Here is a 26,175-nt window from a genome sequence, read left to right on the forward strand (position 1 = left end):
AGGCTTTGAGTTGAATTCAATGCCTCACATCTCCATGACTGTCTAGGGTGGAAGCCTACAGGAACAAGGTAAAATGTGGATTCCTAGCCAAAGTTGGGCTTATGGTAGGAATATAATCTCTGTGAGTTCACTCACAAATCCTCAGTTTATAGCTGAGATCAGTGTATTTGGATGTGGGAATGGTTAGTGTGTGGACACCTGTGAAACTATTTTCTCTCCCATTGGAGCAGAGAGACTCTCAAACAATATGACCTTGAAGGGGCAGAATTAGACTTAAGAATCCCAAGTGTGAACTGTTAGTTCAGACCCTTATGTCAATCAACTCAGTCCTTAGTTTCTATCTACACTTTACAGAAGTGGGGAGGAAGCTTAGGCTGGTTTGTAGATGTGGCAAACCTGATTTATGGGTCAGGCCCCAAATGGGCCATGACTTTAATATAACAATATTCAAGGGGAGCCTTGAAATATGACTGTGAGGAAAATATTCCCAATGAGGAAAGGGCCAAGTAGTCACCTGTGTGAAGGAGAGTGGCTTTAATTTAAGTAAGACTGCTTGCAAAAGTGTGAGCAATAACAAATGGACAAGGAGGGCTGGTGAAGAGGTCAGTGGATGGGCCCTGAGTGCAAAAATGAAATTGTTGAGTCAGAGAAAACCCTATAGAAGGCAGATGATCTGCTTGAGTGCTTTTTAGAATGTTCCTGCCTAACTGTGTCTGTGGCTTGACAAACTCAGCAATTCTGGCTTAGTTGAGTTACTTCCAAAAGATGACTTTAGGTCACCTTATCGCTTAAGCTACTGAGTGAGACAAGCAGAGAATGGATATGGAGAATGGTTGGTGGATGGGGGCGCAAACTGCAGTGTTTTGTCCTAATCTTTTAGTTTCCCTTCAGTGAGTGAGAGAGAGAGAGAGAGAGAGAGAGAGAGAGAGAGAGAGAGAGAGAGAGAGAGAGAGAGAGAGAGAGGCTAGCTTCCAAATAAAGGATCTATAGCTCAAAGGCTTATGGAAAAATGGACTAACCCCAGTTTGAGGCATGGGATGAGGTAGCCATGGGCATGAGCTGAACAGGTCTTCCTGCAGATCCCAGACTGCTGATCATCTAGAAGCACATTGTACTGCACTGTCTGAACTGAGGTCATGCTTTTCCTTGAGAAATCTTAAATGAAAGAGCTTGTCAGGGTAATAGGGTATAGAGCTTTCTGTCAGTTGGGTACTACTTTGGATATAGTTGGAAGGTTTCTCCAGTCCTGCCCAGTCTCGTGGTCTCTCAGCCACTTATAAAATAATCATTCAGAGGCTTAATATTAATTACCAATTGCATGGCCTATGGCAGGCTTCTTCTTAGCTAGCCCTTATAACTTGACCCATTTCTATTAATCTGTAAGTTGCCACATGGCTGTGATATTACTGGTCTGCTGACATCTTGCTGTTCCTTAGGCCGAGGCTGGCATCTCCCCTCTTCTCCTTTCTTCTCTCCATATCTCTGCTTGGATTTCCCACCTGCTTCTAAGCGGTCTTGCCATAGGCCAATGCAGCTTTATTTATCAACCAATCAGAGCAACACATATTCACAGTGTACAGAAAGACATCCCACAGCACTTGGAGGCTCTCTTTGTGACTAAACTTTGATGGCCTGATGCTGACTTGACATTTTCTCTACATGATTGGTCAGTCTGTCACCTATAAACTCAACCTCACTCAAGGTCTCAAGAGATGAGCATAACATAGACTAATTCATAACCTCAATATCATGTGAGTGGCATCTAGTCCAATTCCTGTAGTGTCTTTATTTCTATCTACAAGTCTCATGAGCACAGTCTTTATTACTCCTGTACCTATTAGCATTCTGGTCTTCTGAACTGCCATCAAAATAATCTATGAAGATCTGTTTATCATATTTTAAACTTTTCCTAAGTAGTGTCTCCATTTCTCATATTTCTTTTACAAGCTCATACCAACCACATCTGACCCACATGGTGAGGAAATTATAACAATGACCCTACTTTTCATGGCAATTTCATTTTAACCAGTCCTTTGTCAGTGAGACAGAATACTTGAGTAAAATAGCTTAGAGAGGAAAAGATTTATTTATGCTCATGGTTCAGACATTTGGGTCCAGGGTCAGCTGGGTTATTGTCTCAGGCTTATGATGAGGTAGAATATCACACACTGGAGCACAAGGCACAGAGGGACTCTCACCTCATAGCAGACAAGAAGCCAAAAGGCATAGAGCTAGAATCCAGGAACCAAAGATACACTTTTAAAGACATATCTGTAATGACCCATCTCGCCAACTATGCCTTGCCTCCTCATAACTCACCAATGAAGTAATACATAAACAAAGTTAACATCTTCATAGTGCAAATATTTTCAATAATTCCACTAGATAGGGACAAAACTTTCAACATATGATTTTTTGAGAGGTAATTTATATTCAGACCTCAGTAGGGATGGAGACACTGGTGTCATCAGCCTGTCATCTTCTTTCTGCTATCATATACTCACCAACTGTTGGTGGCCCCTCCAGTCATGTGAAAAACTAATACGTACCCACATAAGTGAAGGCTGTCCTTGTGGACTCTGCAACTCAGGGCTTGCTGGGGATGTCTTTCTGTATGCTGTGAATGTGTTGCTCTGATTGATTGATAAATAAAATGCTGATTGGCCAGTAGCCAGACAGGAAGTATAGTATAGGTGGAGAGGAGAATTCTGGGAAGTGGAAGGCTGAGTCAGTAGACATTGCCAGCCACCGCCACCATGAGAAGCAAGATGTGAAGGCAGAACTGGGAAAAGGTACCAGGCCATGTGGCTAAACATAAATAAGAATTATGGATTAAATTAAGTGTAAGATCTAGCTAGCAAGAAGCCTGAGCCATTAGGCCAAACAGTTTTAATTAATATAAGCATCTGTGTGTTTATTTGGGTCTGAGCATCTGCGAGCCGAGTAGGACTAGGAGAACTCCAGCTACAAGGGCTAAAGGGCTACTAATGAAATCATGGACTAGCTGCTCACTTACTGTGTTCTACTGTAAATGCTGCCATTCCATGAGCCACATAGATCCACAAATGATGTTTTATTTATATCTTAGAGACAATCTCAAGAATACTTTCATGACACTTTGTAGAGCTCTAGATTTCAAAAGAACCCTCCTTGAGAAGCTTTGTTCTAGAACATGATTTATCATTGTATTCTTGTTCTCAGTGTTCTGCCCATGAATTTCTCTTCTGTGTAACTTACTGTTTTCCCTCCTTGTCTTCTCTCTTTTATGAAAATTCTCTCTTCAAGTCTACTGTATTTGATACTTTGTTTCTGTTTTAGAGTGGTCTAGAGAAGAGAAAACGATTCACAGTTTTTTTTTAAGGTTGAGGAAAAAATAAACTGACATAATATTAACATTATGGGATATGACTCATTATTATTCATTGTAATAATGAACTTGAGGTCCTAGAAACATTAATATAGTCCCAAACTGAAACATTAAAATTTAAAGTAAACTTTTTTTTTTATATATTTCCAGGAAACCCCTGTTGGCTATTTTTACCTTCTTGACATTGATGTGATATAGGTTTTACTCTTGACTTTATCCCTCTGACATTCTCCCAACTGATAGTAAAGTGCTACTTTATTCTACAAGTAAAAGACCCTGATTATTTATTTGTCTATTCTTTCACAGCCCCTTTTTTCTATGTTAAATTGTAGATTTAATACAAAATGTGGCTCTGATTTAAGTGTGGTATATGTGTGTGTGGTCTATGTCCCTATGTGTGTGGGAGGGGGGGTGGGGGGGGTGGATGTGGTTCATGCTGGTGCATGCCTGTGTGGAAGCTAGATTAAGATGTCTAATGTTCTGCTCATTTATCTAATTCCTTTAGACAATGCATCTTTCTGGTGCTATGCTGGCAGACAGTGAGCTTTAGTGATCTCCTGCCTCTCCACCTCCACAGTGCTGGAGTTGCAGGCATAAGTACTAAGAATAAAACTCACATCTTTATATTTGTACAAGAAATGTTCCTAACCACTGAATATTTTCTCCAACTTGAATATTCAGTTTTTACATCACTTGGAATTTAAACTTTTCCCCTTGTAATAACTTATTAATTATCTATAGCAGATTGAGAGAAAAAAAGCAACTCAGCATTGTAACTCACCTAGCGTTGTAGTTAGGATGATATCTGTGGATTCCAGAAGGAAGTCTTATAATTAGATTAGGTCGCTCACTACTGTCTTTAACAAGTTGGTGCTTTTCAAGTACTTTAGTGTACTTAGATGTCAGAGTGATGATCTTAGCATCAAATACTTGAGGCAAAGAATATTATAGAAAATTACCCATCATTCTTGTATCCATTGATCTAGTGTGTCAGATGATTAGAGCTGTTTCACAAAAGTGCATTTCCCATTAAATGTAATGATCCCTTTCAAGTGTCAGCTAATTTTTTTTTTACTCCTTTTTGGTGAAAATAGATCAAAACAGCATTATGTATTTTATTGATTTTCTAAACTGTTCATGCTTGAATTTCTAAATTTTTATAAGATGACTCAGAGATGGTTTTCAACTGTAGAAAGGTCTTTCTGTGATGCATTAATTTCAGTATTCTCAAGCTCCTATAAGCAATGAGGGAAGTAGACTCACATGAATTATATAAATGTAACATATATGTGTGTTACATGTATTGTTTATGAATATAACCTCTGCTCTCAGTTCCTGCTTCTTCTATAAGCATTTACAGGCATGTGTAAGTAACATACAGACCTCCTGGAAATGCTACTGTTTCCTTCTCTTATGGAGTCAACAGAAATGTTAAGCCTTCTCAAACCTAAAACTTGTTAGACATTTCTCTTCTGTGGATGAGGTTCCTTAGGAAACACTCAATCCCCAGGGAATTAGACATTTTTCTTTCCCCCAATTTTTGTAAGAAAATCTTAGTTGTTCATGTAAACCATTTAACCCCAAACTTTAGATCCCATAAACAGACCAGACCTTGTCTGTGTTCAAATTGAAATAACTAGGTTGCAATGGGATTCTTGACATTAAACACATATCTATATAGTGTCTCAAGAGCTGTTTATTTTTGCTTACATCCTTCTTCTCCTATACTCTATACCATGTGCCAAAGAGTTGTCAAAACAGACATAACAGCTAAGTATCTGGAATAGTGGGGGCAGGATATCCAGGTGTGCTTGAGGCTGGCCACTGGGACAGACACAGACACTGAGAACTACAGGGACATTTCTAACATGCTTAGTCTTCCTGCTGTGGCAGTTGGCAGCTCTCATGCATGGACATTTGGAGCAGTCTCTGTGGCACATTGCTTAGCTGAAAACATTGTTGTGCATTTCAAAAATTGATCTTATGTGTTTGCTGCTCTTTATCTTTATGACCACAACTATTTATTTTACTAGTTCCTAATCTGTTAATAGAAACATTGATGCTTAGCAACTTCATGCTGTTGAATATTGCATTATATAATATGTCTGAAACTTTGAATATTATAAATTGTTATAAGATGTAAGAATTTACAGGAGAGGAATCAGTAGGGTTCACATGTCATCACTTCCAACTTTTTCTAGAACCTTCCTAAGGAACAAGAAATTGATTTTCTGGCTGAATTCAAGATCTTTACTGACAGGAACATGTCCTGCCCTGCTTGACAGGAATGTGGGTTAATGTATATAAAATATAGGATCACACATTCTACTTCCTTCTTGCTTCTTACATCTATGTGTCTATAGCCATACCTCCCTGCATGCACTCAATCGGGTCTTACAACAGAGGCTGAGTAAGATCAGGTCTGGTGAGTACTGGATGGGAGATCTGTTAGGAAAATGTTCCTGACAGAGCTTTCCTCCGCTCATTCAACTGTGCTCCATGTTCTGTCAGTGACTGAACATGGAAATGGAGTCCCTTCCTCATTTACAGTGATGGGCATTCATATTCAGAGAAATGGATTGAGGAGTGGTTGCTAAGCTTTTCAAGGCCTACCTTTTCACAACAGAAGCACTACTCAGAAAATCCCATATTCAGAATAATCAAAGTAATGTAGATACTAATAAAACCTGCCCACTACTTCTCAATGTTATTTTTCCTTTGTATTTATCCTTTTGTAGAGAATCCCTGATGGGAGAATGAGTGTCAGCATTTCAGCATCGATACCACGTGCCAAACTCTGACAGTAGGAGAGAAGGGAAATGATCAATGACTCTTGTGCTCCTGGAAACCACCTTCGGGTAGGGTGAGAAATGTTTGAATAAACAGCTATGCCATCTCAAAGATAGGCGATAAGGATGTGCAAACTGCTTTGCTGCAAACAGATCTAGAAGGGTCAGGAAAGATTCCAGAATGTAATGATGCCTGAGTTGAGCCTTAAAGGATAAGAGCTTGACAGCGGAATATCATAGAAATTGTTCTGGGAAAGGGGCGGGATAAGCTAATGCACAGGGCTCCTTGGAAGAAAACTCTTTGTGGTTTGGAACTGTTGGAGCATAAAGAGCAACACGGGGAGTAATGAGAAATACCACAGAAATAGAAGGTGGGGTGTGCAGAGTGCAGGATTTGTACTGTTAGGAGCTTGTGTGTCCTCCTGCAGGCAAAGGGAACTCTTGGGAAAAAGTCTTTAAAGCAGATACTGGGCATATGTGTTTCTGAAGACAGATTTTTTGCAGCACTGTATTTGGTAAATTTGAGGATAATGTGACTGGAAACCACTTACAAGGATCTTGCTGCAGTGATTTAGATCAGAATTATAATTTGACAATAGCATTATATATGATTTTAAAGCCAAGACTCACTGTCTCTCAGTTTACATACATATTTTGCATATATGCAGATGCTTTGAAAATACAGGCTGAGTTCTTTGGTCGTGGAATCAGGAAAGTTGGGTGTGTTCTAGACTGGCTGCAGCGACTCATATACATTTGCAAACACTGCAGAAAAGTATTTCTAATATATTTAGTCATCATATCACTCACTAGAAAATCACTTATGTATATGCATTTGAAGTATTTTCGGTGGCAAATTGCTAGGTTGGGAAATATCATGGCATTTTAGACCAAAATTCTCTGTTATCAACATTTTACAATGTGATTAAGTTTTTTTTTTTTATTTTGATAATTGTTTGCTTTTCTTCTGTTTGAGAAAATAATTTAAAATCTTCAGGACCGTGGTGGCACAAGCTCTATTTATAACAGGTTTCTTAGAAGTGAATTCATTTAATTCTTCAATTAAATGATTAATAGCTGTGATCACTATTCACCTAAAGAAACATTGTGCTTGACTACACATTCAGCATGATCTAATCATGACTTGTGACTAGGCCTTTCTCCTCACCAAATACAATTTATGATGTTTACTCAGGTGTATTCTGGCATGTAGGAAAAGTCATAGAATGTTCTAAGGTAGATGGAAAAAGTCAAGCGGCTACTGTCCTAAAGTGTCCCTCTTGGGCAACCTGATGTTTCCTGAGGTGTTACATTTCTCATTTGCCAGCAACCAGTAACTTCATTCTGCCTTGGTACTTTTCCGTGTGGGATTGCATTTTACTAGCTAGAAAAAAAATTGAATTTGATTTCACAAAGGAGAGCACAAATATTACATCTTTAGAAGAAATTAACATTAAGCACCAATTTCAAGAATAGTCTAATAGAGACACAGGAATGGTAGTCTACAACAGACTCACTCAATGCATTTTGACATGTTACCTTAGGCAATGCATCGTCTCTCTATTTATTACAAACTAACAAAAATCTATCCTCAAAGTTTTTATTTTTGCATTTTCTTTTACTTTATTTATTTAAAGTGTGTGCATGTATGCACATGCACCACTTGTGGAGGTCAGAGGACAACTTGCAGGAGTCAGTGCTCTCCTTTCACCATGTACCTTCCAAAGATCAAACTCAGGTCTTCAGGACTGAGGGTAAATGCCTTTATTCTCTGAGCCATTGAACCCAGCCCTGCAGTTTGCTTTTTAAAATTAATTTGTGAAAATAATGTATTTTTGGCTTTTGGAGGAAGCATTATCTATTTTCTGTGTAGGTTAGTTTCAATTCAAAACACACACACACACACACACACACACACACACACACACACACATTATATATGGAGCTACTGTCTAATTTGATTTAAGGCCTCTTGCATAGGATAAAATGCATGCTTGATACTGTAAATATTGCCAAGAATTCATGGTTGGGGAGTGTCTTAGTCACTATTGCTATGAATAGACATCATGACCACAACAACTCTTATAAGAGAAAGCATTTAATTGGGGATTTGCTTACAGTTTCAAAAGGTTAGTCCATTATCATCATGGCAGGGAGCATGGGAACAGGGAACATGCTGCAGGCATGATAGGCATGGTGCTGGGGAAGTAGCTGAGAGCTACATCATGATCTGCAGGCAGAAAGAGAGAGAGGAGGGAAGGGGAGAGAGAGAAAGAAAGAGTGTGAGGGAGACAGAGACAGAGATAAGAGAGAGAGTGTGGGAGGGAGGAAGGGAAAGAGAGAGGGGGAGAGAGAGGGAGGGAGGGAAAGAGAGAGAAAGAGGGAGAGAGAGAAAGAGAGAGACAGAGAGAGAGAGACAGAGAGAGAGACAGAGAGAGAGTGGGACTGGCACAAACTTTTAAAATCTCAAAGCACACCCCCTAGTGACACGGTTTAACAAGGCCACACCTCCCAATCCTTTTAATCCTCTCAAAGAGTTCTACTTCCTGATGAGTAACATTCAACTACATAAGCCTATGGAGACCACTCTTATTTAAACCACCACATGGGGCTTATAGGTCCCAGAGATAAACCTATTATTATTGTTGTTGTTGGACAGAGAATCAAACTGCCTTCTAAATTTGTGTCTCTTTATCCATAGATGAGTGCCTCTCTCTTGCCTCATCAGAGAAGTTTCTTTGTACATTGGATGATAGTTAACTCAGAAACTCACAACTGATCAAAAGGCAGAGAATAAATGTCAGTGAAATGTTTAGCCACAAGTGGGACATCTGTGTCACCCATCCCTCAGGGCTCTGAAGCCTCTGTAGAAGAGGAGGCAGAAAGATTGAAGGAGCCATTGGTCAGGGAGGACTGTGGGGAAGTATCTTTTGGACATGACTTGACAGCTACACGAACGAACTCACAGCGGCTGTGGTTAGCTGTCCAAGATCATGCTAATCAACATTCTAGTGTGAAGTGGCCAGGGGACCTCCACCTTCCTCTCTAGCTAGGGTGCTATTGGCAGTTGATGGTTTTTGGAGGAGGGAGAGTCAGTTTTCTTAAGGGTATGACTCCTAGTGGGTCAACCATACCACAGTAGATGGCTTCATACCCAGGGGCACAACTTGGACAGGGTGGATTGTGGGAAGGAAAAGCATATGAAGTTGAGATGGGGTGGAAAAGTCAGGTAGGTCTGGGAGAAGTTGTGGGAGGAGAAGGGGCTAAGTATGATTCATATTCATTGTATCGAATTCTCTAATAGTGAAGTATTATATTAAAATAAAATAGTCTCTCCCTCTTTTCTGTCCCTCTCTGTGTCTGTCTCTCATTTATTTATCAGTTCTGAAATAGAGTCTCATGTAGCCCAAGGTAGCCTCAAGCTCATTATGTAACTGAGGCTGGCCTTGAGCTCTTATTCCTTTTGCCTCCACCTCTCAAGTGCCGGGTTACAGATATGCACAACTGTTCGTAGACTGAGTTTAAGTAGGCATACGAAATAGTGGGTTTTGCTGTATTTTCATACATGTGAATCACTGTACTTTGCTTATGCACCACTCATTGGGACCTTTCTCCCTCCTGTTAATTTCCTTCTTTCTTCAGATATTCATCCTGTTTTCATGGCACATGTGCGCACACACACACACACACACACACACACACACACACACACACACACACACACACCCCTAGATCTGTGTATGAAAGAAAACATGGATTTGTCTTCTCCTTATTACTCACTCTCTTGCTCCCCTTAACCAAACCATTAGTCTTCTACTAAAATAATACCCCTCCTACATTTGTGTCCTATACATTCCTATCTGTCTATCTAGTTATCTATAATTTCTCAGTTCCCCATATGAGAGAAAATTTGTTATTTTTCTCTTTGAGTCTGACTTATTTTTGCTAAATATCATCTCCAGTTCCATTCATTTCCCTATAACGCCATAATTGTGTTCATATTTATGGTTGAATAAAACTCCATTGCGCACACACACACACACACACACATATCACACTTTATTTACTCATTAATCTATTGTTGAATATCTAGGGTTATTTCAAAGGATTATTTCCATACTTAGATGAGATAAATTCCTCAAAATGTCATGTCTGGCAAACAGTGAACATTCTATAGTTAATACTTTTTGTTGTTCTTTGCTGTCACTTTCTGATAACTGATTTTCTTATTTTCTCCATCACATGATGCTTACCCCCAATTTTCTTTGTTATTCTTTTCTCAGTATGCAAGAGTATACAGGAATATTACAAGGCATGGCATGGAATACTGTGTCAGATAGTTTTATGTTAACTTGACACAAGCTAAAGTTATCTGAGAAGGGGGAACCTCAGTTTCCTCCAGTGATTGATGGGGGAGGACTCAGCCCATTGTGGGTGGTGCCATCTCTAGGCAGATGGTCCTGGGTTCTATGAGAAAGCAGGCTGAGCAAGCCATATGGAGCAATCTAGTAAGCAGCACCTTTCTTTGGCCTCCGCACCAGCTCCTGCCTCCAGGTTCCTGCCCTGTTTGAGTTCCTGTCTTGTCTTTCTTTGATGATGAACAATAATATGGAAGCCAGATAAGCTCTTTCCTCCCAAAGTTGGTCTGGTTGTGGTATTTCATCATGGCAATAGTAACTCTAACTAGGACGGACATTGTTAGTTTTCTCTCTATAAAGCTAGATGTTTCTACTTAATTCCAATATTGTTCTTGGTAAGTTTAAGACTTCTGAATCTAGATCTCTAGGCATGGCTTCCCCAGCTACTCTGTATCAGTTTATCTACTTGTCCATTTCAAATTACTACTTAAGTGTAGTAGGTATTTTATTTATTAAGTCGGTATTTATTGGGTATCTATTGTTATTGTAGGTGTTAAATATGCATAAATAGGAAAACCAGAGAATTTCATCTTTACATATTTATACTCTGGAAACAGATTCCTGAAATATTCTTGACATATACAATAATAAAAATTAATGAATTATTTACTGTGGTACTAATAAAAGTCATGAAAAAGCATGTGGAATGGTCATTTATTGCTGCACCATAAATTAACTTGAAACAGTATAGAATTATAGAACAATTCACATTTATGGTTTTTCAGTTTTCATGAGACAGGAGTACAGTTTTGGTTTTGCTGAATGGTTTCAACACAGGCTATCCAATGTAAATTAATATCAATTCCATTTCTGATGCACTGAATGTTGGAAAGGACGCAGTGAGACAGTCAGTTTTATAATAAGGTGATGATTTAAGGGCTATAAATCTTGGGAAAAAGTTTTAAGTACATGAGTCAAAAGTTTAAAGTTCTTTATACAACAGGACAAGGCTCTCTGGTGCCAATAAAATTTTTCTTTTGTTATATTTTATAAAAAATACTTGTTTAAGGATTATAAATAGAAAAAAATCTCTCAAATATAATAATTGAATATATTGTGACATGTTGAGTTAACCATAGTGTTTAAAATAATGCTTATAAAGAATATGTATGGCTAAAGACTTGAATGGTAAATTAAAAAGAATCTTGTGAAACTATATTTTCTGTATAAACATTTGTGTCAGGTCCTAATGTACTTTTTTATTTATTATTATTATTTTTCATTTTTCTTTAGTTTTTTGCCTAATGCATTTTAAAGAATATAATGGAATATTTAAAAATTCTTTCCTTGGTTATGTCTGAATAGGAAAGGATCATGCTTGTTTGTTTTTTTCCCTGTCTCTTTATAGCATTGTCCATTGCTCTGGGACTTGCAAACAGCAATGCCATTTTCCTGTATTCAGATAGTACCCCTGAAATAATTGAGAACAGTATACTGAAGTGTGAAGATCATTCTCTCAAGAAAGAGAACTCAGGAGGAGCAGGGGATGGTCTGAGGATGAGCTTCAGGACTGTTAAAGGGGCCATTTACTATGTCCTATTGTCCATGTCTCATAGAAAGACTGAAGTGAGTGTGGCAATCCTCACTGGAGTCTATATGGTCCCCATTATTCTCTCCATGGGTAGTTAGAGGAAAGGAGAGTGGAATGACCGATTCTCTGTTGAATTTTGGAGAATAAGTTGGTAATTCAAAGCTCAAGCACTCTATCTTTTCTTTCCTTTGTGAGTGGGATATTTTCAGGGAATATCTGTTTTTTTCTCTTTTAGATGTTAGTTGCTCATGAGTGCGGTTTTCCCCATTTACTGTTCATTGTGAGTTAATGGGTTCGTCTTTTTCATTCAGGCATTAAGCACAAAGAATCTGACTGTCTCAGAAAGCAAGCTACCTTATCAAATCACAGTTTTGTTAGTAATAATACCAGGAATTTGATACTCTTTTGCTGACTTCTAGTCTCAGTTTTGATTGATTTAAATCCTAACTGGGGAGAGCCCTTACTTCCATTCTTGCCAATGCTCTAAGGAACGGCAACCATGTCAGTCTTTCTTAATGAGTCTAATGCCAGCTCCTGACTTGCCATGATCTAGAATTGTAAATGGCATTATGGCTATTCTAGGGGCTTAGATGCTTAAAACATTTTCTGTTTTCTGTTCTTCAGGTAGGACCACAGTTGGACTTTCATGATCTATGACACAGAATGTGGACACAGTTCAGAAACAGGTTGCTTTCAATTTCAGGTAAGCAATACCAAATATGGGAAATAAATTCAAGGATATGTAGATGAGAAAATAATATAGGAGTGAGGATGACTCTAGGGAGTGGAGGAAGCCCTTGATGAGTGACGTCCTGAGTGGTTGTGCATTGCATGACATGGGCACAAGCATTTCAAGGACTCTAAGGCTTTGGACTTATGGAAAATTGGCAAAGCCATTACCCATTTGGGCTTGGCTCAAGAAGAATGGCAAAACTTTCATCTGGAGTCCAAGTATCAGTATTTATGGATGACTGAACATTGTATATAAAGACCAGCAACTTCAACTTCTTCCTCTAGGATGTTTACAGTCTGAGAGGCTCATCTATAGAGATCTCCTACTACTCTCTGTTCTGTGCCTAATAAACACGCTGAGGTTCTAGGTTGCAGAGATAACTGACTCCCGGTAATTCCTGCTTCACTGCATGTATATCTGAGTACCTGTCTTTTCTTCATTAGCTCTCAATCAGATTCCAGGATTCATGAGATACTACAGAAACAGAAGCTTTTGTATCAACTTATAATAAATATCTTCCTGATATGCTTCTTTTGAAGCAGAATAAGATTAATACATAGATGTTGTCAGTACAATAATCCAAAAGGCGAATTGTAACTGCTATGTAAGTATAGGGCAGTGTAAAGAGAACATATACAATACAATAAAACTATAAGAGCCCAATTAAATAATTATTGTTGGTAATAAAATGTTATTAAAAGTGATATTTGTAAGTGCTCTATGAATTGGTAACTATTATTGGTAGCTGGTAAAAACACTGATGGTGCTAAGAGTTAGAATGAGGGATGAAGGAGAATTGCAGAAACACCTAAGCTTTAAAAAAAGCTAAGATCTTTTTCCATAGAAATGTATTTTTCACACTAATTTGTATTTCTAGCTGCTTAACTACTTCGTTTAGCTACATAAAGAGTGTATGGCCTCAGGGACAATAAAGACCCTCTCTGCCAGGTGGTGGTGGCACACGCCTTTAATCCCAGCACTCTGTGAGTTCAAGGCCAGCCTGGGCTACAGAGTGAGTTCCAGGAAAGGCGCAAAGCTACACAGAGAAACCCTGTCTCGAAAAACAAACAAACAAACAAACAAACAAACAAACAGACCCTCTCCTTACAAGTGTGTATGTGATGTTGGTCTTTAACACAGAGATTTGGAGGAAGTAGAGACAAATTAAGAAGGAGTCTTTCAATAGCTATGAAATGAAGAAGTGCCTGTGGTCTCTATGCTTTAATTAGATAGTAACATTGTATTCCAAATTCAAATTAAAGAGAGGTATAGCCAGTGTAGGGTTCAGGATGTCACCAGGGGAAGTTAACTGTTACAAGGCTTCACAAAGCACCATGCTGAGTTGAGGGTATGGTCATCACTGTTCAAGTTTTAGAAACCTGTATATATATATTTTCTTTTGGTACAAAAGAATCACAGTAGCTAACTTTACCAAAATGATGTATAATATAAAAATTACACATATATCATAAAAATATTATATATTAATTTAAAAAGAAAACGAGTTTTAATTATATATTTCACTTTTTTAAAATTTTAAGATATTCTTCCATTAATTTGCATACAAAGAGATTTTCTTTTGGCATTTTCACAGTGCTTAACACTCTCCACAATCCATTCTTCTTCCTCATCTCTGCCCCATGCTCTACTTGTACCATTCTTCCTTCGAGTCCCACCCTTTCAACTTTCTTTTCACATGTTCTGTTACTCTTCACACCCCCTTCCTTAAAGCCTCTTTTCCCTCATCTTGTGAGACCTGTTCTACTTTTATGACATCTGTGTACACTAAACCTCACATAACCCCATATTTGATAATTTAAACCATGACCTACATATTAGAGAGAACATGCAGCAATGGACATGGATAAGTAGATATCTCTGTGGTAGGATACAGAGTCTTTGGGTATGGCTGCATCATACTGCAGTTCTATTTTTATTTTGGTGTGTAGAATGTGTGCTGCTTATCCAAGCAGGCAAATCAAAAACCCGAAGAGTGCTTGTTGGGGAAGAAACAATGACCTCGACCTGCCTCTCCCATTAGCCATCATTTCCACTTCTTGAATAAGCTCTTGATCTGTACCACTTTCCTTCTTCGTCTATTTTTAGAGTGAAGTAAGAGTGATCTTATTTATAACAGGAAAAGCTTATAGCTTTGCTCCCACATAAAACTGTAATAACTTGCCACTGGGGGCAGAAAAACTAACCCTTTGTGCTGCCTAAAAAGAATTCTCTGCATATTATGACCTACACTTATCTGGAGAGAATATTTTATCTGAGATGACTGAGTTTTACATCCACACTTTCAGATATAAAAACACTACTATTGAAATTCCTGGTGAAAAATATTTTTATTGTGAGTCTGCAAGTGTCCAGATGATATTCCCTCTTCATCACAGAAATTATTTTGTATTTCTTTTTAACAATGCAGTTTTATTTTCTGACAGAACTACCTGTTTGTAAAATCATTTATCTCCAAATAGGCATTGGCACTGTCTATTAATGACAGATCAGCTGATGGGGATTTGGAGGAGTCAGAGGACCTGTGTGTGCATGTTTCCCCACTTGATGTAGAGTAAACTCTAAATATCAACACTCTTCAATGTGAAGTAAAATCACAACACATTTCCTATTTTATGGATTTTAATTTTAGACAAAGTAGGATCAGAAAGTAAAAATATCAGACCCAAGATGCACACAGAACATTATTTTTAAAATGAGGCAATACCAAATGAATGTGGTAAGTAATGATCTGGCAACCTTAGACTCTATTGCTGCAAAAAGGCAAAAACCAAAAACCAAAACCAAACCACCACTATGAGAAAGCATCAGCTCCATCACCACCACACCACCACAACACCATCACCACCACCACCATTACCCACCACCACATCATCATAACCATTACCTGTGGTGGTATTGTGTTCCCCAAAATATTGTGCACCCTAATAAACTTATCTGGGGTCAGAGACAGAACAGCCACAATATTAAACATGAGGATAGGCAGTGGTAGCACACGCCTTTAATCCTAGCATTCCAGAGGCAGAAATCCATGTGTTCAAGGATATAGCCAAGCATGGTGACTCATGCCTTTAATCCCAGGGAGTGGTGGTAGAAAGCAGAAAGGTATGTAAAGCATGAGGACCAGAAACTAGAAGCACTTTTAGTTGGTTAAGCTTCAGGCTTTCGAGCAGCAGTTCAGCTGAAAGCCATTCAGATATGAGGACACAGAGGCTTCCAGTCTGAGGAAACAAGACCAACTGAGAAGTTGGCCAGGTGAGGTTAGCTGTGGCTTGTTCTGTCTCTCTGACCATCCAGCATTTCACCCCAATACCTGGCTCAGGTTTGATTTTATTAATAAGAACTTTTAAGATTCCTATTACAACTACCACCATCAACACCACCTCTACCACCACCCTACTACTCCCCGCTTCACCGCCCCACGACCACCACCACCACCACCATCACCCAACCACCACCACCAAGGCAGGAAGCACTTAATTAACATTTGGGAAGTTACCCATGGCGTAAAATGGGCTTTTATAATTTATATGTGAAATATAGCAAGGGGCCTGGGTTCCATTGATCTAAATATTGATATGTTAGATTTATGGGGAAGGATCTGATTATTTGTTGTCTGATAGGATCTCAGATGTCTGGGTTCTCATCTTTTATAGTGACATCAAGCTAGTTTGGATCAGTATACAAGTTTTTAAGGAACTTTTAAAGAATTCTTGAGCTTGGTGCCTGTGTATCAATTGCTGGCTATTAAATTCTGTAGGGGATTTGATTATTCTCTTAGCAAACAGTTTTGCTACTTTTAGCCAGCTGCTTCACCAGAGAAATTGTGAGCATTCCTAGAAGTGCTTGGGAATATTTCTACAGGTGTAATTAACTCAAAGGCATCTCTTTTTATGAAGCTACATCAAAAGTTGTACCAGTTTTGCTGCGAAATGCCAGGGTACCTTTCCTGATGAACTAAAGCGTTCAGAACAGATCATTTCAGGTTTTTTTGAAACTCAGTTTGGGGGAAGTAAGAGGAGCCAGAAGCTAATGTGATGATTGCTTCATGGAAAATGAAGGATGACAGTGTGTACTGACCATGAAAACATTGTTGAACAGTTCTACTCTCTAGCCTTGATTTCCAGAAAATCTGTCTGCAATGATTTTATTTTATCTCCTCAAGCAATTAGAACTAAAAGCAAGGGGACAAACACTGGTATGAAGGGTGTGAGAAAGAACCATGCCTATGTGAGTTCAGTCCATGATAAGATTTATCTTGGTGGTCACATTTGGAAATTTATGTAATTATACAACTCAATAAAAATAGAAATAACAAATGCTGATAGTACTCATGTACTTTAATTTTAACTTTTTAGATGGGATAATTTTTTTGCTTTTCTTTTCCTTCTTTTTATTTGTTCTTTGTGTCTTTCACATCATGTTTCTCTGTCTCATTCATTTCTTCATCCCTTCATCTTCACCCTCTGCCCCTCAAAATAGAATAAAATTTAAGAGAAAAAAGAAGGAAAAAAAATCAATCTAGTCATGGAAGCTATAGTATGACACAGTGAGTCACACAGTACACCCCTTTGTCCATATATCTTTACTTGCAGGTGTTCATTGCAAAGAGTCATTGGTCTGGTTCGAGGCCTCTGGTTTCTGCTACACTATTGATGCTGAGCCCTCACTGGAACTCCTCTTGGTTATCCTGCTGTTACCCTGTGATGTGGAAACCCTGCAGCTTTGGGTTTGTAGGACTGACTGGTCCCTTCACCTGCTCCAGCAGATCACAAATGGGATGGATGTTGAGGTGGGCCAACATATAACCCTGGTTCTGGGCCTGGATAGTTGCAGGGTTGGTCAGCCTGCCAGCTCTCCCTTGTCCTCACCACCAGGGTGAGCTCTCCTGCATTTTTGTGGTGTACCTTGCAGCTATGAGTAAGGGGAGGGGCCAGTTCTGCCTGTCCTCAGGATCTGATCCCTCATACCTACTCCTTCAGGGTCAGCTCTACTGTGTTTCCCAGGCCTGGTGTAGGGGTTACTCTCCCAGGTGCTGCAGCTGGGGAGGGGAAGGGACAGCTCTTCTAGTCTTATGAGGTCAGGGCCAGCTCTCCTACATACCTCAGGAGTTGATGGGAAGGTGGGGAGGGCATCTTTCTGCTGCCCATGCTGCCACATGACAGATGAGTAATAGGGACAGCTCTCCCATGCTCACAACTTTGGGGCTTGCTCACCCACACCTCTGCCAACAGGGTTGGCTCTATCATGCTGCCCTGGTGAGGTGCAAGGCCTGCTCTCTGAAGTGTTGTAGCTAGTATCGGGCAGGGGCAGCTCTCCCATCTGCCTCAGAGGTATCTCTCACCCACCCATGCAGATACATGATAGATGAGTAATGGGGACAGCTCTTCCATTTTAAAAACTTAGGGGCTGGCTCACCCACACTTCCACCCATGGGGTTGGCTCTATTGTGCTGCCTAGGAGTGGTGCAGGGCCTGCTCTCCTGAGTATTGCAGCTGGTGGGGGGACAGGTGCAGTTCTCCTGCCCTTATGATCTCAGGGCCAGCTCTCCCCAACCAAGATGGGATAATTTTTAATAGTTCTGGAGTGAGAAGTATAAATGGAGCCAAAAGAACCCAAATCTTATTCTTTTCTCTGTGTTTATTACCTCTACATTGTCAGTAAATTATTTCTTGTTAACACACACACACACACACACACACACACACACACACGAGTGCACCCTTAATTAATATACAGGATCGTGAAATTTACTGTGTGCTATCTCCTTTTCACAATAACAAGCTTACAGTGCAGATACTAACAATATTCATACTTTGTAGATGAGGAAACTGAGTTTATAGCTGTTATATATCTTCTCTGAGAGCACGCTCCAACAAATCGAATGGACAGAATTTCAAATTAGGTCTGTCTGTTATTAAAAACCTGAGATTCTAATCCCATGTATAACATACTAGAAGTCTTAACATAAGAGTAAATGGAACTATTTCTAGGATAATGACAGACATATAAACACTCACATAAAAACATCACAGCTACAATCTTCATATGAATATTCAGTTGTGTAAGAAAGCAATGGTTTCCGTTTGGTTTAAATAACAAGAAATTTAAATACTTATCTAGCCTTGCCATCGGGAAATTTGTTTTGATTCACTGTTTGGGCTCAAGCACTCTGTTGTTACAGTATGATGTGTGGCTCCTATGCTGTTCCATTGGATTGGGACACTCACTTCAGGTTTTCAGCCTCATCCCTACTGGTTTCTACTGAGAAGCCTCATCTTAATGTCAGCAACATTACTTCAGGTCCAGTAGATCTAATATATTTGAGGGACAGAAATCTGTTCTGGGTAGATTCTACATCCCTTATTCATTCATTTCACTTGTACTAAATACCCTTGAAGTATGAAATATCTTCCTAGATGTTGAGAAAAAAATACAGTCACTGAACACATTTTCTGCTCTCTCCTAGAGTCTAGTCCATCTTGATGTGCATTGAAGTGATGTAACGAATCATTATACAGAAATCTTTTTTCCTCTTTTAAAATATTTAAAAAAAATTTATATGTAAATGATTATTATCTTTGTCCCTCGATATTCAAGAGGATTGGATCTAGATTACATATAGATTCCAGAATTGATGGATAATACTCAAGATATCAAATGGCATCATATTTGAGTTCAACATCTGTTCAGCCTCACATCCTCTGTAATGCTTTAACCTTTAGATTATTACAGTACCTACGACATATGACCACTATGCAAATAGTTATATTATGTACGGAATAATTACATGAAAAAGTCTGTTCATGTTTGGCACACAGTTTTAACCCATAGTTTTGATCTGAGGTCACTCAGTATACAGATGTACGGTGCCTGGATGTAAAAGACTGACTATGTTTTGTTTCATAGCCTGCACATCTCTCAAATGACTCTGAGCTTACAGCTCTGTTCTTCCTTTAAAGTTGCAATTTTAAAATAACCCAAGTACCCTTTTCTGCATATTTTGGAAGCTGAAAGAGCATGTGTGAATTCCCCTGACCCACTAAGCCACAGCAATCCCTTCAGAGGCTTCATAGGCACACCAGAACATTAATATTTCCTAGAGGGAGCAATGTTTCTTGATATCTCATTCTCCCCCACTGTGAATATATGGAGACCTATAAATGTCTCCTTTAGTAACTCCCAACTTGAAAAAAATTGTCTAGGAGTTTTTTGAAATTCCTATCTTTTGCCCCAAATAAGAAGGACGTGATCATGCCTTTGATCTCGTATCTAAGCCACTACTCAGTTCATTAAATTATTAGTTAACTAAGCACAATGATGGCTTTGAAGATGAAAAGATGTTATTTCTTCTCAGCTCAAAAGTACTCTGTGGGGTTAGGGGCAAACAAGCTCCTGTGTTCCGGGGACAGAGAAACAAAGGCAGTTACAGCTCTCAGAGTACCACCCTAAAGGCTACAAAAAAAATGCATTATCAAAAGAAGTCTTTAGGAGTGGTTGATGAATTAGTAAGTGGGTGTCTCTCTCTCTCTCTCTCTTTTTTTTTTTTTTTTTTGCTTTTGTTGGTGTATTTTTTCCCCCAACATAATACTTTTATTATTTGGGACTTTCATACAATTACCTGATTACAATTGACCTCCAGGATCTATCCTATACTCTTGTTCCCACCCCGAAAGGAAATAGAAGGGATTGGCCACTGGGAGTTTGACCATGTTCTAATAAGTATATGGACAACAAAAATTGGATTAGGTATCTTTAAAATATGTTATCAGTTTAGTCTTGGTGGCTTTTTAAAGTTTTTTTTTTGTATCAATGAAGAAAAGGAAACTAATCCTATTTTTCCAAAACGTTTCTAAACCTTTTAATATTTGTATAGTGGCTGGTGTTTTTAATTTAGTGAAAAAGTCATTCAATTTAATACTTAACTTCTAGATTTACTGAGACGGTACTTAATATTAGAAAAACTGTTTTGGTTCATTACATTTTTTAAGAGGGTCTAAACTTTAATCAGTGAGAATTCACTCAAGCTTCTAGCTGCAGGAGCAGGCTATTTTTAAGTAATGTGACAACTTGAAAATTTTAAAGCTCTTATTCACAGTTTTTCATGAGTGCCTGTGAAGTTTTGCATTTTTCTAATGAGATAGTGCTTATAAATAGAAGTTCATAAGCTCTATAAGATATGTCTCAGAAATAAATTTTTGAGTCCGAGTTTGGTTTCTATTTAGTATTTTAGAGATTATTTTGAAAAGTAGCATCAAAGCTTATGTTTTTTAAGAGTTTTAGGATTGGCTAGTCTTCTGTGTTATTTTGTAATCATTCTTAAGTCAGTATCTTGAGCAAAGAAATGATGAAAAAGTCTAATATCATGCTAATATTGTTTATATCAGTAGTTCTCAACCTTCCTAATGCTGTGACCCTTTATAATACAGTTCTTCATGTTGTGGTCATCCTCAGCCATAAAATTATTTCCATTGCTACTTCATAACTGTAATTTTGCTACTTTTATGAATTTTAATGTAAATATTTTTGGAGATAGAGGTTGCCAAAGGGGCCACAACCCACAAGTTGAGAATCACTAATTGAAATATAATGTAGTATTACATGATTGACAAGGGAATCTTTAATGATTCTATGAATGATCAAGAAAAGGAAGAGAAAATACAGAGTCAGAAATAGTGTCCAAATTGGCATTGTATAGATAAGCCTGGCAAAGCTGAGCCCAGACAATGACGGCACCATCAAAACACAAGACCACGAAGCAATTAGCACTGAACAGAACAGCAAACAGTTAAAACTCACTTAAAAACAGCTATCCTCATGTTGATGAGAGTAGAATAAAAATTCTTTTACTGAAATTGAAATTGGCATAGCCCTTCTGGAAAAGAGGGTCAAATGTGTCAACAAAACTATGTTGTCATTCATGGTCTTTCATTCACCAGTACTGCTTTTAAAGGGCAGACATCTAGATGAAAAATAAGTCAGAGTGTTTGAGTCTAGAGTCTATCTGTAGCCATAATTAGAATTTGAGGATATAAATGCTCATTTGTGCCCTTATTAGAGCCGAGAAAGTAAAAATCCAGGAGAGTTAAGTACTTTTCCAGAAGTCCACAAGTATCGGTGACATGCCTGTATCTGATCTTTTGGATTTCAACAGTATACATATGGCTTATCTTGAAAAGTAGAAAATTTTGGCTGAATGATAGATTTATTTTAGGCTCTGGACCTACAAAGACAATAAAACCTAATATTTACTGAACATTTCCTGTGCGCAAACTTTTTCATACGTGGATTATGTGATCTGATAGGAACAACCCTTTGGTGTCCTGTGTTTTTCAACAAGGAGACAGAGAAATTCTCTAAATGTCAGCAGTCTGAACAATTGTTTTCCTGAGTTGCAGTTCTTATCCACTCCATTGGATTCTCCATGTGTGAGCTCTAGTCCTCAAAAAGCTCACAGAGCATTTACAAGGAGACAGTGTTGTTATGGTTCAGAACATATGAATAACATACCACGGGAACACAGGGGAGGACACCATCATTATTAATACTGCTGCGATTTGTTTCTCCTAGTGCTGACAGGGTTTATAAGAGGGTTCTCAATAATAACTCCATCTCTAAGGTTTATTTCTTTTGGAGTTTTCAGCTTTGGATAATCACAGGAACTGGGGAGAAGATTCAGTGGGTAAAGTATGAAGGATCCAGGAATATAGAAAAATAAAATTATAAGCTTAAGAGGTGAAAACTGACAGTCATCAGCTCTAAAGGTTAACTGCTAACAATGGCTCTCTGCTTATAGCCTGCTCCTCTGTCAACAGCCAGGGGTTAACTTTTAACCCCCTTGCCCCTTATAGCCAATAACTGCCTGGACCAAAGTTAACTACATGACTCCTAACATGCACTCTGTGCCTAATGCCTTCCCCCTTACTATAAAAAGGGACTCATAACCCCCCCCCCCCATCCAACTGTCACAGTCTTAAAATCCAACTCTGGCTGTGGTCTCAGCTAGCTGATAAGCTTTTGTGCCCCACTGTGATTTTATTTTATTTTATTTTTTTCTGAAATAAAGTTTGCTTCTGGTTTAATAGACTTTGGTGGTCTCTCCTCCATTATTGTAAGACCCTGGAACCAACAAGTGCTTATGGTGCAAGGATGATGGTGTGAGTTTGATACTTAGAACTCATGTCAAAAGCTTATATGGTACTGTGCTTGTATCCCCAGCACTGGGAAGGCAGAGACAAGCAGATCTCTGTGGTTTGCTGGTCAATCTAATAGAAATACCAAGCTCTAGATTCAGTGAGAAGCTGTGTCTCACCAAAACAAAGTGGAGAGAAACTGAGGGTGACACCCAAGGCTGACCTGATCTCTGGCCTCCACATACATGCTCATACATGTGCATGTTTCCTAAACAAAAATGCATGCATGACATATTTTAATATGTCATTATTTATGACATATTAAAATATGACATATTTTAATGTGTGGGAAGATTTTGGAGTTAGGTGCATATATTTTTACTTGTTGATTTGCTGAAAACTCTATGTGTTTTCGGCTCCCCTTATCGAATAAATCAAAACACTATTCTTAGAAAAATATTACATGAAATAATGCATTAAAATGTTAATAAGGCATGATTGTACTCTCAATGATAAAATATTTTGTCTTTCTTATTTCTCTAAAGTTATGCTTTATAACTGAAAAAATGTGTAATAGTCTATTATCAAATATGTAAACATTTGAATATTGGTGGGAAACAACTAACAACTTCCCATGGGCTAGTGCATGTGTTAAGGGCAGAGGCCACCAGGTGTACTTTCAGAGTTTCTCTAAATTCTTGCACTGGTGAAATGTAGGAGCTGCCCTATAGGTCTTTCCTAACAACACACTCAGTCAGAACTTAAGAGGGCTGTGGCCAGAGTGGCCCTGCAATCAGAACTGAAGCATTTACTTGTCACACCAAATAAGAAAATATACACAACTACCTTTGAAGCACATGTTGTTGTGGTACAGACACGAGATGTATTTAGTAAGGCTGAAAAGTATGAAAAGGAATCTCATTATTAGAAAATCATTGAAGAAATGTCATTCCGAGCATTTCTGCTCTTGTCATGGGTCACAAGTATAAGTACTGAGAGCTTGTAGTTAGATGCCCTCTCAAAAGCAAAGTTTGAATAATTTCCAGTCTCACATACAAAAAGCAAGCATCATCTGAACAATTCCTCATGCTAAGTGCTTAACAACATTACTCCTTTGACCCTTGAAAGGGTTTTTGTTGTCTTCACTGACATGGGAGTGGAAGTTAAGAAAGGAACATAACTTGATGAGGGTCGGAGTCTTGTGAATTATAAAGCCAAGAATTAAACTGAAGCAGAAAATGGACTAATTTATTTACTAGATGGCCCTTTGCATTTCAGAGATAAAAAAATAGGCATTTAGAATTTGATAATGATTTCTCCTATGTCTTCTTCCACTACCTTCTACTACTATCCACCATGTCCCTAAGAGTCCTCCTGATGCCTTATACAATGGGTTTTAAATCTGATAATCAATACATTTTGTAGTCATCCTCTAAATACTATGAGACAATTGGGAAGAATTCAATACACCCAGTAGCACAGGGAAAAAAAGAATCAAGATTCTCCGGTGTTAATAAAACGGCTAAACCCACAGTTAGTATGTCCTTTTACCCTTCCTGTCATGTCATGCGACAGGCAGCGCCATATAATGTTGCAGATTTTTTCCCCAAATATGCACCAATCCAGATGTGGCTACTGTAATTCAGAAGAAAATAGTCTTGTTCTGTCTCTATTGAGTCTCTTTCTTTGTTAGAAGATCAACTTTGAGAATGAACTGGTTGTTCCCAGCTGTGCACCTTTAGTGCTACATTATCGACATTATCGACCTACCAGACATGATAGGCCCCCTGGTGCAGTGGTGTTAAGATTGTTTTGGGGGTAATCAACTGCTTTCTGATTGAATTTGAGACATATCCCACTGAAAGAGAATATGTGCCTGGTACAATAATCCTGGCCAAAACCTATGACCGGCAGGTCAGGCCCTCGTGGGGAATATCCTTATGAGTGCTTTGTTAAACAGATGCGAAGTTAAACTGCTTTTAAATATATCTATCTATATATATCTATCTATATATCTATCTATATATAGATATATATATATATATATATCTCCAAGAGCTAGCATCACTCTCACCTGGCTTAGAGTGGCTTGTTTTTTTGCAGTGGGTGATTACTATCAAAACACTCATAACTCGTCAAAATTCTGAGAACAAGTGACTATTGAATGGGCAGCCCTAAATGAGGCAGCTACGCCATCCTCTCTACGGCCCAAGGTACATAAACACAACCTCTGTGGTCACTTGCATTTAAATATTCATGAAAGTGAGAGGAGGATTAGAAGAAGAAGGAGGTGGAAGAGGAGGGGGAGGAGGAGGAAGAAGAAGAAGAAGAGGAAGGTCAATAAGAGTGGGAAGGGTAATGAGGAGTTGAATATGATCATAGTATATTATATGCATGTATTAAATTGTTAAAAATTCAAAGCTAGTAATTAACACCATTATCATTATTAAAAAGGGAAATGACTTTTGAAAATTTAAGGAGCAGAATATAGAAAGAAATCAAGAGAAGATTTGTAGAACTATACTACCTCAGGAAATTGAATAGAAGTTGGCTTCAAGGCTGATAAAACCTAATCCCACAGCTCTGCAGTTTGATTGGCTTTAGGTTTCTGTGATGGTCTTCATCTGCTGCCAAGAGGAGTTTTCATGATGAGGGGTGAAGACTACTCTTATCTGTGAGTATGAGGGCAAATGTTTATAGATTGTTGTTAGGGATTATGCTGGTCTAATAAATTAGAGATGTGGAGTCCAGTCTCAACGGCTATATCTACAAAACACCCCGGCACTTAAGACTCAGGTATCATTGCAGAAGAGGGGGCAGAAATATTGTAAGCGCCAGAGGAACAGTAAGTTTGCTGTAACTGTCTCCAAGTAACATCAGAAGCTGCAGCCATAAAGTCTCAGCAACATAACTGCCCAAATGTGAGCTGAACAATAATGACATCAACGAACATGCCAAGCTGGATGGGGAAAAGCCAGGAAACCTGATCCCTACATAAAGAACTGTAGGCAACCGAGGAAAGCTGAGAGTGGGAATGTGGTTTTCCCAAGAGAAGAGTATACCAGTTGATTGTCCAGTGCCAAATGGTCAGCACTGAGACATGCATAGAGGTAACATTATATAAATGGAACTTGCTAGGTTTAGGAATATATATGTATATTCATATATGCATGCAATAATAATTCA

The 26,175-nt window shown here is 38.6% G+C and overlaps 1 long non-coding RNA gene across 3 annotated transcripts in view; it reads left to right on the forward strand.

Moving 5' to 3' along the window:
- Nucleotides 1-26,175, forward strand: part of LOC128097750 (uncharacterized) — a 97,758-nt gene that overhangs the window by 7,593 nt on the left and 63,990 nt on the right. For 2 of the 3 annotated variants that reach the window (XR_008213971.1, XR_008213969.1), the window contains exons 2-3: nucleotides 6,106-6,225; nucleotides 12,730-12,808. This is a non-coding gene — a long non-coding RNA (uncharacterized LOC128097750). Of the gene's footprint in view, nucleotides 1-6,105; nucleotides 6,226-12,729; nucleotides 12,809-17,451; nucleotides 22,877-26,175 lie in introns of those variants that run through there. The other variant, XR_008213970.1, reaches the window with a different exon arrangement.

The sequence above is a fragment of the Peromyscus californicus genome, unplaced genomic scaffold (genome assembly GCF_007827085.1).
Source record: "Peromyscus californicus insignis strain IS unplaced genomic scaffold, ASM782708v3 Scaffold_5__1_contigs__length_169319896, whole genome shotgun sequence".
NCBI lineage: Eukaryota > Metazoa > Chordata > Mammalia > Rodentia > Cricetidae > Peromyscus > Peromyscus californicus.